General features: G+C 40.0%; 1 protein-coding gene across 2 annotated transcripts in view; it reads left to right on the plus strand.

Annotated features, from left to right (window-relative positions):
• Positions 1-16,565, plus strand: part of syt14a (synaptotagmin XIVa) — a 146,499-nt gene that overhangs the window by 21,087 nt on the left and 108,847 nt on the right. The gene's annotated exons all lie outside the window — the stretch shown is intronic.

The raw sequence follows: 16,565 nt of genomic DNA on the forward strand, positions 1-16,565 counted from the left end.
AATCGGTCAGTGTTGTGCTTGAAATAGATTTATGTATTAGTTACCTTTTCTGTTCTGTATACTGCATTTTTTCACTTTTGCTAACTATTTGCACAATGATATCTACTAATGTTTTGTGCATGATAGTTTTCAAAAAATGGCTTGCCCTGTATACTTATCAGTTATACAAGTTCTATGTATATCCAGTTTAATATATATATTTGGCATTTATTTTTTGAGGAGTAATTTGTGGTAAATTGTTAGATTTAAAAATAATTAATAAAATTTGCCTTAAGTATTATATCTGGACTAGAGATGTTACATTGATTAAATCAGAACCAATTTAAATTTATAGATCCTTCTTGCAGGAGCTTTAACCTGATAATAACTTGGTAGTGAGAATTACCCAGGTAGGGGTCAATGCAGTCGTCAAACCAAACTTAAGTTAATAGTATGAGGCCCAGATTTGTTTAGCTACTTTTTTGTATTTCAAAACAACACTTTATTTGTAAAATATTTTTATATACAAACATAATCACTAAAGCAGCTCATTTCTATACAGTGGCAAAAGGAGTAACAAGCAAACATTGGACTTTGACTCTACTAAAAAACCAAAGGCACCCCTTACTTCTACGACTATTTTCACATACATTTGAGGCACAGGGGTGTCTGATCATTGAATGGCCATCCATTTAACTTCTGCAGAAAGACAGACAATGGGCTTTCTCCACTACGCCTTGGCAGCAACTGCCCCAAGCATGTCCTTCAGCATGTAGTCATGGACTTTGGAATATACCAGTCTGCAACACTTAGTCAAGGTGAACTCCTTGCGCTGGAAGACCAACAAGTTTCGGGCAGACCAAAATGCATCTCTTTTCGATTTGATGGTGCTCCGGCACAGTCTATGTTTGTCTCTGTGTGTGTCCCGGGGAACAGACCATAGAGCAGAATCCCACATCATGAAGCTGCTCAACAAAAACCACTTCACCTTTCTCAGATTTCCTTTGCAATGACAGTCATCACCCATGGCCCCACAGCTGCTTCAAGGGCAGCATACGGTGGCAGACAGTCAGGCATTAAAGAAAGATCTCACAAATAGATCTCACCACCAGCCAAGTGATGCCTTGGTACTTGGTGCTTGACTTCTGATTTGGTACTTGTTGGAAAATTCTGGTGATGAGACATTTTGCCAAATGACTTTTACAGTCTGATCAGGGAACAATCCGACAGGACTCGCCCTTTCCTTTTCCCACAGAGACTTGCGGTCAAAGGTGTTTCTCTTTGCAAATTTCTCTATGAAGGACAGGTGATTTGGAATAGTCCAACTACTTGGATTGGTCTCTGGAAATGAGGCCAGTCCCATTCTTCACAACATCAGGAACAGAATGTAGTGACATTTGGTGTTCGTGCTATTGAGGGTCTACACAGCTTGATGCAGCCACATACAAAGATGGCCATCAGGATAAGGGTGGCATAGGGTATGTTCTAACCCCCTCCACCATTTTATCCGGTGTTTTGTACATGGTATCCTTGCAGACATGGTTCATCACAAGTTGTCACTTATCTCAAGAGGGTTGGAATATAAAAGCACCATTGTGCTACTGAGACTTTATAAAGCTCTGGTTAGGCTCCATTTGGAGTACTGTGTCCAATTTTGGTCCCCACACCTCAGGAAGGACATACTGGCAGTGGAACGTGTCCAGTGGAGATTCACACAGATGATCCCTGAAATGGTTGGTCTAACATATGAGGAACGGCTGAGGATCCTGGGATTATATTCATTGGAGTTTAGAAGATTAAGGGGAGACTTAATAGAAACTTACAAGATAATACATGGCTTGGAAAGGGTGGACGCTAGGAATTTTTTTCCGTTAGGCGAGGAGACTAGGACCCGTGGACACAGCCTTAAAATTAGAGGGGTCACTTCAGAACAGAAATGCGTAGACATTTCTTCAGCCAGAGAGTGGTGGGCCTGTGGAATTCATTGCTGCAGAGTGCAGTGGAGGCCGGGACGCTAAATGTCTTCAAGGCAGAGATTGATAGATTCTTGATGTCACAAGGAATTAAGGGCTACGGGGAGAATGCAGGTAAGTGGAGTTGAAATGCCCATCAGCCATGATTGAATGGCGAAGTGGACTCGATGGGCCGAATGGCCTTACTTCCACTCCTATGTCTTATGGTCTTATCTTACACCTCCAGATGAAATGGAAGATGGCTTGAATGACTGTAATGGTGCAAGATTGGGGAATAGACCAGACCTGCATTATGAAAAACAGAGAGAGTGCCTCAAACCTGATAACCAGATTCTGACACACAGTTTATGTCTCACCATGGCAATACTCTCCTCCCAAGTTTTTGTACACGCCGTAGCCCTTCTGAACCATATTCCCAGCACTTTCAGGTAATCTGTCCTGACGTTGGAGGGTATAAAGTTTGGCCAGTTTGCAAAAAACAAGGCCTTGCTCTTGTCTCGATTAACCTTGGCTCCTGAGGCCAGTTCAAACTGGTTGCAGATGCTCATGAGTCTGCACACTGACAGTGGATTTGAGCAGAAAACAGTGACATCATCCATGTACAGGGAGGCTTTGTCATGCAAGCATTCACTGCCTGGAATAGTCATTCCTCTCAGGCTCACATTCTTCCTGATGGACTCAGCAAAAGCTCTATGGCGGAGGAATCAGCACAGAAGCGTGTCACAGGAGGCTCCCAAACACTGAGGATGTCAGCTAGAAAGGGGACGAAATGTTTGCAACAAAAACTCCCAGCTCGGCAAACAGAACCACAACAAAGCTCTATACAACACACAAGAAAGGCAGGAGACAAGGCTGCCCTGTCTGACTCCATGTCTGATCAGGAAGCTTTCTGATTCCCACTCGTTGATTGATATTGAAACTAACAATGTTGGTGTAGAGCAGTCTGATTCAATTACAAATTCCCTCCCCAAAGCCCATTTTGGAGAGCACATCCCCCATGTTAAAGGCCTTCGCCTCATTAAGGCTGTTGAGGCAGGCGCCCACTTCCCTGTCCTGCACAAAGGCAATTGTATCACTGAGGAACATGCATGAGGCTGTCCAAGAATGACCGACCTGGTACAGCACCCACGTTTGGTGGGGTGAATCACCAATCTCAGAGCAGACTTGATCTGGTTGGCAGTGATCTTTGGAATATTGTGTGCAGTTCTGGTCTTCCTCCTCAAGGAAGAATGTTGTGAAACTTGAAAGGGTTCAGAAAAGATGATGTACAAAGTACTTGTAGCCACTGTATGCTCTCTTCCTGTCCCCCTTTTTAGAACCTTAGGAAACCAATTATGTTATGTCTCACGGTCAGTACATTAGTATACCTTTAACAAATCTGCTTATGATATCATCACTGTATCATAGTATGTGACCTGAGGGTATAAAAGTCTGCATCTCAAACCAGTCATTGAGCAAACTGAGCTAACTGACCCAACAGCACAGTTCAATTCCCACACTGGCTGAGGTCACCATGAAGGTCCTGCATTTTCAACCTCATCCCTTAGCAGAGGTTTGGTGACCCTCATGGTAAACTCACTACCAGTCCTTTCTCTTTTGAGAGAGTAGTCCTATGGTCCTCAAGTGGCTTTGCATATAAAGATCTCAGATTCTCAACTCAGGGTATTTAAAGCATGACACATTATGTTACTGTTTGTAACTGAATAGCTTAAGATAGTACAGACACCGAGTGCTTGTGACTGTAATATTTGCATATATTAGTGAGCAGTAATAAACATCTGTTGTATCTTTCAACACAAGTGTTATCCAAGTCTAGGAGTTTGGTAAATATTGCTGGGGTCTTTTGACGTTGTGTCAGACATTACTTTAGAAATTAGACATACTGAAGCCTAAATGTGTACAGCTCAAGAATTTGGCCAATGTAAATCTGCATAAAATCCAGTATGTACACTGCCAATAACCCAAGTCTTTATTAATCTGATTATCTGAGCTCATTGTCATTGTAATTAATAATCTGGACAGGGTTATCCCAGTAATCAGAACATTAAACTTCTATGAAGGTACTGTAAATATGACATGCATCAGGACTTTCTTAGGGTCCCATCACGCATCATTAACACAAACTGAGTTGGAGAAATATCTCCATATTGGTTTGAAATTTGATGGTATATGCAGGTGATATTTTATCCACTAGGTGGCCATATATGTACAAGTTTCCTGTAAACTTTTTTTAATATCCAGAAATGCTATCACAAACAAATGAGCAGCTTTCCCACCACCAAATCACCATGGCATTTTCCACCGCCAGTAACCTGTAACCATCTAGGTTGCAATTCTAAGCAGCTCCACCCGAAGCTAATAGTTTAGAAGACCATAGAGGGGAAATAAAATAAGAGACAAAATTAAATTTTAAAAGAGCTGGAAATGGTAAATGTAAGTTCTAAGTATAAAGTTTGCAAAATAAAAATATTTTTTGATTCACGTTTGCAAGGATGTGTACCCTTCTTAATTTTGATATCTTTCAACCACTGAAGTTCAGCATAAAAATAAGTGTCCTGAATATCTGTTCCACAAGCTTTTGTTTGTTTTGCTAAAAATTTTATATTTTTTTTCTATTTACAATTGAAAGGTTAATGATAAGGATAAGACCAGGTGTACCAGGTCTGTTTAAAGTCCCAAAAGTGCGAACACATGCAACTTGAAATCAATGCACAGAATTTCAGATTAAAAGTAGATATTGGTAAACATAAGAATGTATGAAATAGGAGAAGAAGTCAGCCATTCAGCCTTTTAAAGTTCACTTGGCCATTCATTGAGATCATTGTGGATTTTCTATTTCAGTACCATTTTCATGTTCTATCCCCGTATGTCTAGATGTTCTTAATATGTAGAAATCCATCAGACTCCGTCTTGATCGTACTAAATGACTGAATCTCCACTGGGGCAAAGAATTCCAAAGATTCACCAGTGAATGAAGAAATACCTCATCTCAGTGCAGCATAAACTGTTCATTATTCTGTGATTGTGTCTCCTGGTTCTCAACTCCTCCATCCTTTCTCAAACAACCTTATCAATTCCTCTAAGACTTTTGCATTTTTGAATGAGATCACCTCTTAATTCCACAGAATATATGCATAATTTTATCTTTCCTCATTAGACAATTCTTCTAACCCAGGGATTAGTTTGGTGAGCTTTTGTTGCACTTGCCTAATGGCAGGTATCACTGTTTAGGTGAAGAGACTAAAACCACACACAATACTCCAGCTGCAATCCCTTTAGAATTTCCCTGAGTCAGCTTTACTGCATTTCTGCTGTTCTACCAAAGTGGATGACTTCACATTTCTCTATAAGACCATAAGATATAGGAGCAGAAATTGGGCCAACCGGCCCTGGAAATCTGTTCCGCCGTTCAATCCTGGCTGATATGTTTCTCAACCCCATTCTCCCACTTTCTCCCTGTAAACCTTGATCCCCTTGGCATTCAAGAACCTATCTATCTCCATCTTAAATATACTCAATGAACTGGCCTCCACAGCCTTCTGTGGCAGTGAATTCCATAGATTCACCATTCTCTGGCTGAAGACATTTCTCCTTATCTCCATTCTAAAAGGTCTTCCCTTTACTCCAAGGCTGTGTCCTCGGGTCTTAGTCTCTCCTATCCAATATCCATTATGTCCAGACCATTCAGTATTCTGTAAGTTTTGATTAGATTCCCCCCACCCCCATCCTCCTAAACTCCGAGTATAGACCCAGAGTCCTCAAACATTCCTCATATGTTAAGCTGTTCATTCCTGGGACCATTTTTGTGATTCTACTCTGAACACACTCCAGGGCCAGTACATCCTTCCTGAGCTATGGGGCCCAAAACTGTGCACAATACTCCAAATGTAGCCTGACCAGAAACTTATAGATCCTCAGAAGTACATCCTTCCTATTATATTCAAGTCATCTCAAAATAAATACCATCATTGCATTTGCCTTCCTAAGTACCGACACAACCTGTAAGCTTACCTTGAGAGAATCCTGGATTAGCACTCCCAAGTTTCTTTGCACTTCAGACTTTTGAATTTTCTCCCCATTTAGAAAATAGTCTATGAGTCAATTCTTCCTACCAAGGTCCGTGGCCTTGCACTTGCCCACATTGTACTCCATCTGCCAGTTCTTTGCCCATTCTCCGAACCTGTCCAAATCCTTCTGCAGCTTCTTCACCTTCTCAGTGCTACCTGTCCCTCTACCTATCTTTGTATTATCTGCAAACTTAGCTGGAATGCCCTCAGTTCCTTCATCTAGATAGTTAATGTGTAAAGAGAAAAGTCGTGATCCCAACACTGAGCCGTGCGGAACACCAGTTGTCACTGGCTTCCACCCTGAGAAGGACTGTTTTATCCCCACTCTCTGCTTTCTGCCAGACAACCAGTCTTCTGTCCACGCTAGCACCTTGCCTCTGATACCATGGGCCCTTATCTTATTCAGTAGTCTCCTGTTTGGCACCTTGTCAAAGGCCTTCTTGAAGTCCATGTAGTTAACATCCATTGGTTCTCCTTGGTGTAATCTGCTCATTACTTCCTCAAAGAATTCTAGTGGTTTTGTCAGGCATGACCTACCTTTGATGAAACGGTGCTGACCCTGCCCTATTTTACCATACACTTCCAAGTATTCAAAAATCTTATCCTTCATGATGGATTGTAGGATCTTACCCACGACTGAGGTTAGGCTAATTGGTCTGTAATTTTCTGTCTTCTGTCTTACTCCCTTTTTTATCAAAAGTGTTACATAAGCAATTTTCCGGTCCTCTGGGACCCTCCCTGATTCTAGTAATTCCTGAAAGATTACCACTAACTCCACTATCTCTTCAGCTATGTTCCTTAGAACTCTGTGGTGTAGTCCATCTGGTCTAGGTGATTTATTCACCTTCAGGCCATTCAGTTTTTCTAGCATAGTGATGGTTATCATACTCAGCTCTACCTGCCCAACTCTCTTGAAGTTTTGGGAAATTACTCATATCCTCCTCTGCGAAGACTGACATGATGTAATTATTCAGTTCCTCAGCCATTTCTTTGTTCCCCACTACTATGTCACCTGCATCATTTTCCAATGGCCCAATGTCCACCTTTGCCTCTCCATTGCCCTACATATATCCAAAGAAACTCTTATGGTCTTCCTTTATATTACTGGCTAGCTTGCCCTCATTAATATTCTCTCTCCTTATTTCTTTTTTTGTTGTCCTCTGTTGTTTTTTCTTAGCTTCCCAATCCTCTAGTTTCCCACTGTTCTTCACCACTTTTATATGCTTTTTCATTTGCTTTTATGCTATCCTTGACTTCCCTAGTCAACCATGGTTGCCTCATCCTCCCTGTACCATGCTTCTTTTTCTTCTGGATGAATCTCTGCTGTGTCTCCTGAATTACTCCCAGAAACTCCTGCCACTACTGTTCCACTGTCTTTTCTGCTAGGCTCCTCTCCTAGTCAGTTCTACTTAGCTTCTCCCTCATAGAAGTTGTAGTTGTAGTTGCCTTTAGCTGAAATACTGTTACCTCTGATTCTATCTTCTCTCAAATTGCAGAGTAAATTTGATCATGTTTTGGTCAGTGCTTCCTAAAGGTCCTTCACTTTAAGCTCCTTTATCAAGTCTGCCTCATTGCACAATACTAAATCCAGTATTGCCTGTTCCCTAGTGGGCTCCATCACAAACTGCTCCAAAAAGCCATCCCATAGACATTTCACAAATTCCTTTTCTTATGAACCACTACCAACCTGATTTTCCCCATCCACTTTCATATTGAAATCTCCCATATCACTGTAACTTTGCCTTTCCTACACATTTTTTCTATCGCCTGATGTATCCTGCACCCCAGCTTCTGCCTCCTGTTTGGAGACTTTTACATGGCTCCAGTTGTGGTGTTTTTAGCTTTGCGGTTCCTCAAATCTACCTACACAGATTCTACACCATCTGACCCTACTTCGTTTCTTATTGTTGATTTAATTTCATTTCTTACTAACTGGGCAACCCCACTCCCTCTGCTCACCTGCCTATCTTTTCAGCAGGGTGTATATCCTTGAATATTCACCTCCCAATCCTGATGCCCTTGCAGCCACGTTTCCGTGATGGCCACAATATCATACCTGTGCCACAAGCTCAATAACCTTATTCCTTATACTGCGCATGTTCAGATGTAACACCTTTAGTCCTGTATTATATAGAACATAGAACAGTGCAGCAGTACTGGTTGTTCAGCCCTCCATGTTGTGTCAACCTTCTATTCTACTCTAAGATCAGACTAACCTACAAACCCTTCATTGTACTAACTTCCATGTGCCTATCCAAGAGTTGCTTAAATGCCCCTAATGTATTTGACTCTACTACCACTGCTAGCATTGCATTCCACACACCCACCACTGAGTAAAGACCCTACTTCTGACATCTCTCCTAAATGTTCCTCCAATTACTTTAAAATTACACCTCCTCATGGTAGACATTTCTGCCATGGGAAATGTCTCTGGCTATCTACCCTATTTATGCCGCTCAAAATCTTGTGCACCTCAATCAAGTCACCTCTCATCCTTCGTCGCTCCAATGAGAAAAACCCTACCTCTCTCAACCTTTCTTCATAAGACAAGCCCTCCAGTCCAGACAGGATCCTGGTAAATGTTCTCTGCACTCTTTCAAAACTTCCATATCTTTCCTATAATGAGGTGACCAGAACTAAACACAATATTCCAAGTTTTGTCTTCCACCTATCACATTCCCAACGTCCCTCCTCACTAGCTTTTATCTTAGCCTGCTTGGCACACCCTCCTCATTCCTGAAGGGGTCATGCCCGAAACGTCGATTCTCCTGCTCCTTGGATGCTGCCTAACCTGCTGCGCTTTTCCAGCAACACATTTTCAGCTAAGATTCCTTCTTCTCTTGACTAGATGTTCCACATACCTTGTCACCCAAGGTTCTTTCAACCTACCATCCCTTCCTTGCCTCAGTTTGTCAAACCTCTCCAGCACTATCAGCAAGTGCTTCCTAAACTACCTTCACATTTCTATCATGCATTTCCCTAAGAATATCTGTTTCCAATTTATGCTCCACGGTTCCTGCCTAATAGCAATGTAATTCTCCCTCCCCCAATTAACTACTTTCCCATACCATCTACTTCAGTGCTTCTCTATGCGTTATAGTAGAGGTCATAGAGTTGTGATCACTGTCGTCGAAATGCTCTCCCACTGACATCTGACACCTGTCATGGTTTGTTGCCAAGCACCAAATCCAATATGGCCTCACCTCTGATCGGTCTATCTACATATTGCGTCAAGAACCCTTTCTGGAGATACCTGACAAAAACTGCTCCATTCAAATATTTGAAATAAGTAGGTTCTAATCACTGTTAGGGAAGTCAAAGTCACTCATGACAACAACCCTATTACTTCTATCCATTTCCAAAAGCTGTCTCCCAGTCTGCTTCTCTATGTCTCTGTTGCTATTGGGAGCCTGTAGAAAACTCCCAATAACGAGACTGTACCTTTCCTGTTTCTGACTTCCACCCATACTGACTCTGTCGACAAACCCTCCTCAACAAGTTCCCTTTCTGCAGCTGTGTTACTATCCCTGATTAGCAATGCCACTCCTCCACCACTTTTACTTTTCCCCTGTTCCTTTTGAAAAATCTAAACCCTGGTACATCCAACAACCACTCCTGCCCCTTTGATAACCAAGTCTCTGTAATGGCCACAACATCATAGTTCTAAGTAGTGATCCATGCTCTGAGTTTGTCACCCTTATTACTGATATTACTTGCATTAAAATAGACACACTTCAACCCATCACACTGACTGCACCTTTTCCCTATCAAATGCCTATTGCTCCTCACAGACACTCTGCATGCTGTATCTGGCTGTTCACTTGCTACTCCATCATCTGAACTGTAGTTCAGGTTCCCACCCCCCCCCCCAATCTGGCAAACCTCCTGCCCAGGATATTGGTGCTCCTCCAGTTAAGGTGCAACCTATCCTTCTTGTACAGGTCCCACCTTCCCCAGATAGTGTCCCAATATTCCACATATCTGAGGCTCTCCCTCCTACACCAGCCCTGCAACCACATGTTCTCTATTCATAGTCTCAGTAGCACGTGGCACCAGTAGCAATCCTGAGATTCTACTCTACTCTGTTCATCCTCCCTTTTAGCTTCCAACCTATATTCTCTTTTCAGGTCCTCCTCCCTTTCCCTACCTATGTCATTGGTACCAATGTGTACCACAACTTCTGGCTGCTCTCCCTCCCCCTTAAAAATCCTGGAGACACGATCAGAAACATCCCTGACCTTGGCACCCTGGAGGCAACACACTATCCAGGTTTCTCACTCACTGATCATTGTCATTGTCATTCATGTGTCCAGTGTACTTAAAGTTTGATTGCTAACCTTTTCCAGATACTTTGTCATATTTGTGTCTGTGCTGTCCGTATTGTATTCCATCTGTCAACTCGTTTACTTTCTCCAGATCTTCTTGAAATGGCTTTGCATCCTCCTCACAGCTCACACTACTTTTGTATCCACTACAAACTTGAAAATATTACATTTCATCCCCATGTCCAAATCATTGATATAGATTGTGAATAGCTGAAGCTAAAGCAATGATTTTTGCAGTACTGCACTAAAGACACCCTGACAACCTGAAAATGACCCATTTATTCCTACTCTGTTTTCTGTCCATTACCAAGTTCTCAATCCATGCCAGTATGGTATCCTCAATCTCACATGTTCTCATTTTGTTTACGAACCTCTTTAATGGAACCACATTAAAGCTTTCTGAAAATCTAAACACAGCACATCCACCAATTCTCCCTTATCTATCTTGCTGATTACAATTTCAAAGAACTCCCTCAGGTTTATTCAACATGATTTCCCTTTTATAAATGTGTAACTCTGCCCATTCCAGCCATTATTTTCTAAGTTTCCTATAATCGTATCCTTTACTTTAGACTCTTGTGTTTCCTTTTGACTGATATTAGGTAACCAGGTCTGTAGTCCCCAGTTTATACTCTGAACAGAAACCTTAAGGTACAATTACCTACCTTGCTAGATCATAAATTTCTAAAGTAACTGAAAATCCATTAGGTTGCTAAAGTATCCCTCACAAATTGTTTTAAAAGGAAATCACCATGGCTACAGAAATATTTACAAGTTAATTGTTAACTTCAGACACACAAACCCCAGATGTTTTTAACTAAAAATTCAAACCCAAACTTAAAATAAATAATATTAGAAAAATATAAATCGGGCAGTTTATATCACAATTTTAAGTCCCATTTATTTCTTTAGTACTTTTACTTTCACTGATATTAATTTATTGTAGTACATTTTATACACAGTCCTTTGATTCTCCATTATTTCAGGGAAGCTTTTAGTATTTTTCTTCATGAAGACAGACGCAAAGTTCTTATTTAATTTTTCTGCCAGTTCCTCATTTGCTATTATCCATTCTTCTGCCTCCACATAATGGACTCACATTTGTTTTGCTAATCTTTTCCTTCTTGCATATCTATAAAAGGTTTTCCAATTTGCTTTATGTTTCTTGCAAGTTTGTTCTCATATTCCATATTTATTTTCTTCATTTTTTTTTGGTCTTTCTTTGCAGAATTCTGAAATCCTTCTAATCCCCATGTTTACTATTTTTTGGCAAATTTGTTTAATCCGATGCAATTCTTGATTAGCCATAACTGGAACACTTGTTGGTTGTGATGCATCAATGGCATACATTTTGATTGGAAACTGTAAATTAGTTCTTTAAAATTATGATGGTAGATGGGAAATAGTTAACACTTAGCTTCCTAATCCACTGTAGTTTATTTGCCTTTCATGTCTTCCTTTGTTTCCTTTGGATTTAAGAACCTAGCTTCAGATTTAAGTACATCACTTTCAATGTAATATAAAATTCTATTGTATTAAGGTCATTCTTTCCTGAAGCCTCCTTTACAACAAGAGTGTTAATTAACTGGTTGTCATTGCATTACACTGGATCTGAAGTAACCCATTCCCTACTTGGTTCCCCAGTGCAAATCTTGCGTGCTTTCTAAAAACTTATCCTCCACAACATTTGTACAAGGTAGATTTACCCACCCTTTCTATAGATGAAAACCTCTATGATTACTGTGTTCCCTGTTGTTACACACGCCTCTAATTTCCTGATTTATACAGTAATTTGTATTATCATTGATGTTTGGCTTATAAACAACTCCAACCAATGTTTTGTGCTAATTACTGTTTCTTAATTTCTTCCAAACTGATTCTACATCTTGAACTTTAGAATTAAGATAAACTAACCATAGTATTAACACCCTCTTTCATTTACAGATAAATTCTGCTACATTTTCACGGCTTCCTATTCTTCCTGACTGTTATGTACCTTTAGATATTCAGGCCCCAACATTGGTTTCTTTGCAGACACATCTGTGTAATGACTATCAGGTGATCCTATGAATTTCTATTTAGGCTAATAATTAATTTATTTTGTTATGAATGCTGCAAGCATTAGGATGCAAGACCCTTAATTACAATTCTGAAGAAAGATTACTGGATCTGAAACTTTAATTCTGCTTTTTCTCCAGATGCTGCCAGACCTACTAAATTCCTCTAGCAATTTCAGTTTCATTTCAGATTCCAGCATCCACAATTCTTTTTTTTTAACCCTTAATGACATGTTGTTTTTCAAATTATATTTGTAACCACCAGCCCTAAATGCTGGGATACCGATACAATGCTGGTATGCAATCATTGTCCCTCCTATCATAGCCCAATTATCTTTACCTTTATTGCTATCTTGATGTATTGCCTCATCATTTTCCTTTTGATCAATTTTCCGTAACCCAAAATCATATGATGTAGGAGCAGAAGTAGACAATTTGGTCCATCAAGTCTGCTCCACCATTCAATGAGATCATGGCTGATCTGATAATTCTCACCATCATTTTTCTGTCTTATTTCCGTAATCTGTCTGTCTCAGCCTTGAAAGTACTTAACGACCCAGCCTCAACAGCCTGCTGCATAATGAGTTTGATAGATTGCCCAGCATCTAACAGAAAAATTCCTCCTCATCTCTGTCTTAAATGTGTGATCTCTTACTGTGAGTTTATGCCGTCTGGTTCCAGACTCTCCCACAATGGGAATCAACCTTTCCACATATACTCTGTCAAGCCCCCTAAGAATCTTGTATGTTTCTATAAGGTCTCCTTTCATTCTTCCAAACTTCCAAACAAGCCCAACTGACTCGACTTCTCCTCATAAGGAAATCTCTCCATACCCAAAATCAACATGGTGAACGTTTTCCAGACTGTCTCCGATGCAAGAGTATTTTTACTTACATAAGAGGACCAACACTGTTCATAGTATTTTGTGGTCTGACTAGGGCCCTGTACAGCTTTAGCAAGACTTACCTTTTTTTATATTCCATCCTCTTATAAAATGAAAGCTGATAATTCAATTTGCCTTCCCTTACTACCCTCTGAACTTGGATACAAACTTTCTGTGGTTCATACCCAAAAACCCCAAATTCCTCTGTGCTGCAGCTTTCTGCATTGTTTTGTTATTAAATAATATTGAGCTGTTCTATTCTTCCTATCATAGTCCATAATTTTACAATTACCCACGCTATATTCTATCTGCCAAGATTTTGCCACTCAATTAACTCATCTGTATCCCTTCTGTAGATTCTGTATGTCATTCTCACTGCTGGCCTCCCCACCTTTTTTTTTGTGTCTCTTGCACATTTGGTGACAGAACATTCAATTCCATGATCCAAATCACTAATATATATTGTAAGTAATTGTGGCCTCAACATGAATGCTGTGACAAAGTGACGAGTGCTGTGGATATCCCAAACCCTGGCACAGATCAAGCAACACAGCCTTCTAAATTTTCACTTAGCTGAGAGAATAATGTCTATTCCCTTGACTATACTGTCCTCTACTACAACTGCATTCCTTTTATCTCTCCCCTCTTTAATTACTTGCTGTATCATAGTGCTATGGTCAATCTGCTCCTGTCCATACAATCTTGATCATGTTGCTCAATTGCAAGGTCTGTTACTTGTCTGCATCCACCTTCTCAATATCTGTAACCACCCGATTCACAGTCACACCCTTCTGTCCCTATCACTTAGAATCATAGCGCTGTACAAACCCTTCTGTCCAACTCATCCATGCCGACCAGATATCCAAAATAAATCTAGACTAATTTGCCAGCATTTGGCCAATATCCCTCTACCCTTCCTATTCATATACCTATCCAGGTGACTTTTAAATGTTGTAATTGGACCAGCCTCCACCACTTACTTCCTTTGCCATCCCTTGCATGACAAAGTTGCCTCTAAGGTCCCTTTTAAATCTTTCCCCTCTCACCCTAAACCTATGCTGTCTATTTTGGACTTGCCACCCTGGAGAAAAGACGTTGTCTATGTACTTGATCCATGTCTCTCATCATTTTATAAACCTCTATAAAGTCACCACTCAGCTTCTGCGCTCCATGGAATGTGTAACTTAAGTCTTAAGGTCCTATCACTCACCAAGCTTCTGACTTCACATTATGCACACTTGTAATTTTTACCAAATGCTAATGCAAGAAAAAAACGAATAGATTTAGTTTGCAGTTTATGGCCTGGCTGTAGACTCTTTCAGACTTTTGTTTATCAATCGATCCAATGTTTCAAAATGTGGCTAGAATGTCCTTTTTGCTTCTGGAGATGTTGCTGTAGGAATTTTGAGGCTTTTCCTGTAGAATTCTCTATCTGTTTATTGAGTATGACAGGTGTATAATGTGCATATGTCATTCTCATTTTGAAACTGAAACCAATATCCATCTGTTGCTATTATGTGACAGCAACTATATTTTTGAGGTTGGAAAGCCATTTTGCTAGCATAAATCATTTCTAAGAAAGCTTATGATTTAATAGGTATCTAGCCAGATACCTGTGGTGTTAATTGATTAGATGTTTACATTGTCAAGTTAATGATATTGAGAAAGATAAATAATTGGGATATAATTAGTTTAGTCTGAGCGCACTTCAGAAGAATTAGGTTACACTTTTAAGCTGGAAGAAGAGCAGTTTCATCCATGCAGAAGAACAAGGTTTTCAGTTCGGAAGAATGGTTTCTTCCTAGCAGTAGGGAAGTTTGCTACATTTGTAGAATCCTTAGTTTGTGAGAGTTCGTGAATTCTTTTGGCCATCAAGACTAAAAGGAATCGAGGTTATCCAAACTATAAAGAACTGTTGAGCAGACCAAGAAGGAGAACTGAAAGAATCAATGAGCTGATAAATTAAAGATATATAACATTCAATATCTTCAAATACTTTGTGAAAAAGCCAGATTGGGTTAGCTTGGATCTCTGGTTTTGCCATGTTAAAATGTTTGCTAAATCTCTAACTGCCATTAGAAGTTCAGAAATCCATTTTATATATATTCTGAAAATTGCCTTGGATTAGCTCATGTCTGCAGTCACTTTAGCCATGGTTTTATGACCCAAAGTGGTTAGGTTTTAGTCACTTCTGCATGCTTCAAATATTTCATTTTTCATAAAGTGGGGAGCAAGTTGTTTGCACATCTCCAAGTATTTATTGCCCCTCGTCTCCATGAAGTGAAATTTTGCTTCATATTGATGTAAATTAACAGTCATGTTAATATGCATCAGAGTTCAGTTGTTTCAGTAAAATATCCTTTTTTACAGTTTAAATTTCTTTCTTTTTTAAAAGTCCCAAACTGCAACTCAGGCCGATGAAATTCTAAATGAATATTTGGCACACAACATCTTCATGAAACCTCAACATCATCAGCAATGGAATGTGAACTAGGTGTCAAGAATGAACAAAATCCATCTACTCATCCTGAGGATGAGATGGCCATGTGGTATTATGGAGGAAGTGAGGACTGCAGATGCTGGAGATCAGAGCTTAAAAGTGTATTGCTGGAAAAGCGCAGCAGGTCAGGTAGCATCAAAGGAGTAGGAGAATCGATGTTTCGGGCATAAGCCCTTCTTCAGGACAGAAGAAGGGCTTATGCCCGAATCGTCGATTCTCCTGCTCCTTTGATGCTGCCTGACCTGCTGCGCTTTTCCAGCAACATATTTTTAAGCCATGTGGTATTATCACTGGACCATTAATCCAGAGACCCAGATAATGTTCTGGGCACCTGGGTTTGAATCCTGCCCCAGCAGATGGTGGAATTTGAATTCAATAAAAATCTGGATAAGAGTCCAATCATGATTATTTGGGGAAAAAAAACACCATGTGGTTCAATAATGTTCTTTAGGAAAGGAAACTGCCATCCTTACCTGTTCCGGCCTACGTGCAATGTTGTTGACACTTAAACTGATCCTTGGAAAATTAGGGATGGGCAATAAATGCTGGCCTCGTCAGTGATGCACTCATCCTGTGACTGAATTAAAACAAAAAATGCTTCACACTTTGACATATACTATGCTGTTTTAAAAAGTTTTAAAATAAGCTAATTCTGAACAATAGTTCTTTTGAGACTTAGGGATAAATGATGATATTTACTTTATAAAACTCAGAGCCTGTTCTTTGTTAAGTTCCAACTATTTGATTATTTCTGAGATGTTTTGTGCAATTATTAGTGGTT

The sequence above is a fragment of the Hemiscyllium ocellatum genome, chromosome 10 (genome assembly GCF_020745735.1).
Source record: "Hemiscyllium ocellatum isolate sHemOce1 chromosome 10, sHemOce1.pat.X.cur, whole genome shotgun sequence".
Lineage (NCBI taxonomy): Eukaryota > Metazoa > Chordata > Chondrichthyes > Orectolobiformes > Hemiscylliidae > Hemiscyllium > Hemiscyllium ocellatum.